At 41.1% G+C, this 4730-nt stretch overlaps 1 long non-coding RNA gene across 1 annotated transcript in view; it reads left to right on the top strand.

The window, feature by feature from the left end:
• Window positions 1-4426, top strand: part of LOC103731658 — a 28253-nt gene extending 23827 nt beyond the window's left edge. Inside the window, exon 5 of the long non-coding RNA XR_607149.2 lies at window positions 4316-4426. This is a non-coding gene — a long non-coding RNA (uncharacterized LOC103731658). The remainder of the gene's footprint in view (window positions 1-4315) is intronic.
• The last annotated feature ends 304 nt before the right edge of the window (window positions 4427-4730 follow it).

Raw genomic sequence — 4730 nt, 5'->3', positions numbered from 1 at the left:
GCATGGTGGCGCACACCTTTAATCCCAGCACTTGGGAGGCAGAGGCTGGCAGATCTCTGTGAGTTCAAGGCCAGCCTGGTCTACATAGTGAGTTCCAGGCCAGCTGGGGCTACAGGGAGACCCTGTCTCAAAAAAACAACAACAACAAAAATCCTTAAATTCATATGGAAGCACAAAAGACCCCAGATAGCCAAAGCAACCCTGAGCACAATGAACAATGCTGGGGGTTTTACTATACCAGACATACAATGGAGAAAGGACAGCATCTTCAACAAATGGTGCTAGAAAAACTGGATCTCCACCTGTGGAAGAATGGAACTAGATCCTTATCCTTCACCTTGCACAAAAGTCAACTCCAAATGGATCAAAGACCTCAATGTGAAACTGGAAACCCTGAAACTATTAGAAAAAAATATTGGTAGTAAATTAAAGGATATAGGTGTAGGCAAGGATTTTCTAAACAGACAGACATTAATCAACAAGCAACAAGTGAGACCTCATTAAACTAAAAAGCTTCTGTACAGAAAAAGAAACAATCAAAAAAGTGAAAAGAAAACCCACAGAATGGGAAATAATTTTCACCAGTGACACATCTGACAGGCTTTAACATCCAGAATATATAAAGAACTCAAAAAACAAAGAATCAAGAAACCAAATGACCCAATTAACAGATGGACTAAAGATCTAAAGAGAGAGTTCTCAAAGGAAGAAATAAAGATGGCTAAGAAACATCGCAAAAAGTGTTCAACATCATAGTAATTAGAGAAATGCAAATTAAAACCACCCTAAGGTATCACCTTACCCCAATCAGACTGGCTAGGATTGAGAGAACAAATAATACCAAATGCTGGTGAGGACATGGAGAAAGGGGAATGCTCATTCACTGCTGGATTCAAACTCTTGCAACCTCTATAGAAAACAGTGTGGAGAACTCTTTGAAAACTAAAAATGAACCTACCATATGACCCGGTTATACCACTCCTTGGCATATACCCTAAGAACTCATCCTATTGTCGAGACACTTGTACAATCATGTTTTTTGCTGCTCTTTTCACAATAGCTAAGAGATGGAAGCAACCTAAGTGTCCCTCAACTGATGAGTGGCTAACAAAAATGTGGTATATTTACACAATGGAGTTCTACTCAGCAGTAAAGAAAGATGAAATAAGGAAATTTGCAGGTAAATGGATGGATCTAGAAACTGTTATACTAAGTGAAGTAACACAGACTCAGACAAACAAACGACATATGTTCTCCCTCATATGTGGATCCTAAAACCAAATCCTTTTCAATTCCAGGTCCTTTTAATAAGATGATGCTAACAGCAGTCCCTTCTGCATGAAATAACTACCATCATCACAACTTCAGCTGAGCCTGATCGCTAAACATCGTCACAATTGGGCTTTTTGACGGTTGTGCTCATTCATTAATGGAGGCCCCAGCAGGGTCACTGGACCTCACTGGATTATCCAACCACTCTTCCCAGACAACCAAATATAATTTGACCTAATCACACATGGCCTCCTGGATTTGGGAAGGGCTAAAAAATACAGTCTGGGGAAGGCTAGGAAAAGAAGTCATGACCCATGCTGGGTAAAGGCTTTCCAGTGTGCATACCCTCAGGCCTCAGCAACCCCTCAGTTGTTTTGGAAAATAAGCTCAATAAATTCAGTGGTTCTCCAGTAAAACTTTAATCAAATATTGGCTTGACACTAGAACCTTGAAAGGGAATAAGCAATAGTTAGTATCCCCAGGAAAAGAAGTCTCACAACAGATGGAAAATTTATTTGCTAATGCTATCATATCTCATAATTATTTTTTTAAAAAAAGAAAATGAGAATGTAAACAGGATATGGGAATGGAGATGTTTTCCAAAATAGAAAAAATGAGAAAGCCTAAGCAAGTGATGAAGGTCTATGTAGGTTTGTTATGATATATAAAGGATGAGACAAAAATAATATACACATAATCTTAAAATGTCTATGGTCATAGTTTAGACAACTAGTTTAAGGGACAAAATATATATCTAGTCAAAGTTTAACTGAGAATATTTTTTTTTATCCAAGCCTTATCTACACAGCACATGATAATTAAAAGTACCAGACTGGTGGAACTAACCTTATTAGATGTTTAACAGCCATAGTTTGAGGCCTATACTAATGTAGTTAGAGGGATTTAAAGGACAGTTTTGCTCCTTGCCCTCCAAGGTCGACTAAGTTCCAGGGGACTATGGAACATCTCTCAAAATGTCCTGTAACTGTGGTGAATCACCTGTTCTCTTGTTCAGGGAGGCCATGGAGACCCCATGAGATAGACTTGAACCAGTGTCCAGTCTCCAAAGAGGAGGGTCAACTCAGAGCAAACATCTCATTCATGCTTCCAAGTAAAGCCAGACATCGTTGAGCAGGACCTTTAGTGCCCACCTGTAGCTAAGGGAGACAACCAGCTATTGTTCTAAAATGTTGGATAAATTTGTTTTCTCCCACCTAGAAGTCTTTGCGAAGGAACTGACACCAATTCTAGCCATTCCAACAGCTATTAAAGTGCCTGTAAACAAATTCTGAGTCCATCACTCTCAAGTTCAGCCTTGGCAGACAAAAGAAAAATGAGGAGGAACCCAAAAGAGGGATGCTTTCGGAAGCCCTTGTCAAGAAATTCCAATGGATTCTCATATGAACATTTGAAAATTGCCCTGTTCTGACTTTTTTCTAGTTCCCTGTCTAGAACTTGTAATGCTAAATACTCTTGCCTTTACTTCTCCTTGACATCTCCTATTCACGATTCACTTTCTTTTCCTCCTTGAGATAAGAGTTATGCAATTTGGGAGTATTTTAGAGAGACCCACTGAAGGAGTACTTCTGTTGCCTTACCCTGTGTCCCTGCTCAGCATGGAAGACGCCAGAGCAGTCTTCTTCCTGATTCCCTATTGGCAATTTGGGTAACCTCTTCAGAGGATGGTGTGATAAGAATAGGAGGTAGGAATTCGCTAGGCAGTTAGGGTAAAAAGGCCCCAAAGAAAAGTAGCCAATTTCTTGGCTAAAACTCACAATGTCCTTGGGCCTCTTGGGGACCTACTCCGTTCCAAAGGCCAAAATGTCAAAAATATTTGGGAGCTTTTATCTAATCCTTAAAAGGTTTTCGGGTTACCTCTTCAGAAGGGGAAATGTTAGAGTAGCCAAAAGTCACATTAAAAAAAAAAAAAAAAAAGGTACATGAAGTTATGTGATAGAGAAATATGGGAGGAGTTGGAGGGAAGGAAGTGGGTCATGGATTTGATCAAAACCTTATATGTATGTATGAAATGCTCAATAAATTATTCATTTTTAAAAAATTAAAAAAAAGAAAAATGCTTCCACAAATCTCTCTGAAAGGTGAAGTCTTATAGCAGCCTTGTGCCTCTCTGTCTCTCTAAATGTTCACTTTATAAACAACCTGGGATTGCAGTCCTCTCTCATACCACGTTTTCATAGTCCTACCTCCTTCCCCATGTGAGGCTCCTGAACTGCCCAGGAGGTGGAGCAGGGAGGTGCCCACATCCAGTTTATCAATAGCTTCTGTTAGTCATCTTGCTCAGACTGTGCCATGGAAGAGGGTTGCAGTGACTTCTAAATATTGGCCATCCTCCTACTGCTGTGCGTGGTGAAAGGACTGAAGTAGAAAAACAAGCAGTAAAGTCAAAGTCAGCTTTCACACTGTGACCAGAGTGCAGCGCTAGTGGGGCTTTGGGAAGACAGGGAGAGGGAGAAGGAATTAGAGCTCCAGTAAGAAGTGAGGGCTTTGGGTGAGAAAGCCCAAAGGCCCTGAAAAATTCCACATTCCCCCAAAGACTTGAGAGTATTAAAAAGATAAATGCACCCATTCTAGCTAATAAATGAGAACTTAGCTGGAGCAGGTGGGAGGTGGAAGCAACCTGGAAAATATAACGAAAGTTCCTAAATGTACCTTCTTGTATGAAACACAAAAATGAAACAAGAGTTATAATAGCCCAGTATATTTATTTTAATTACTCTTATTGAGCAAAGCAATACTATTATCATCAGAAAAGAGAATATAATTGTGTTCTTAGTAAGAACTTTCATAATGTAGTTTTTTCAGTTTGTAAACATGATGAGTTTTTTCATCTTGCAGACCTAACCCTGTAGCCTGCACATGCAGCCTTCACAGGAAACAGAGCCTTTTACATGGGAAGTTTGGGCTACAGAGGGCCTCCTCCCATCTAATTGGCCTCACAGGAACTGTGTTGCTCAAGGTGAGCCTGCTGCTCACTGTTACTCATGTGGGAACCTGTTTTAACTGTGCTTCCCTCCTCATGCAGATAAGTTGCCTGCGGGTGGCCTAGTGCATGAGTAAATAAAACTCCTTCATGGAACCTGGCCCATCACCACAAACCTATTTTTGGCTGGCTCTGTGACAGAGAATGGAGAGGAGGTAAGAAGAAAGGAAAAGATTTTAATGTGAGCAGAAAATGAGGGGCTAGGCACCCACCAACCTGAGGGGCCTCTGATCTTCAGCAGATGGGTTGGCTCTGCTTGGTCTGCATCCTGGAAGTGACCGCATAACTGTGTACACAGGATGCCTGCAGCCCTGTTCAGCGGCTGTCTCCATCTGTCCTAGCTGTACCTCCTTCTGCTTGGTGCACCTTCCCTTTCCTAGTTGAACCTCTTCACAGGTTGTCTCAAAAGCTGGCCTCTGCCGGACTCAGCCCACCTTCTGCCTCTGTCTTTTCTCCT

Source organism: Nannospalax galili, unplaced genomic scaffold (assembly GCF_000622305.1).
Source record: "Nannospalax galili isolate Female #2095 unplaced genomic scaffold, S.galili_v1.0 scaffold74, whole genome shotgun sequence".
NCBI lineage: Eukaryota > Metazoa > Chordata > Mammalia > Rodentia > Spalacidae > Nannospalax > Nannospalax galili.
Note: the sequence above shows the minus strand (reverse complement) of the source record. Positions and strands in the feature narration are given on the sequence as shown.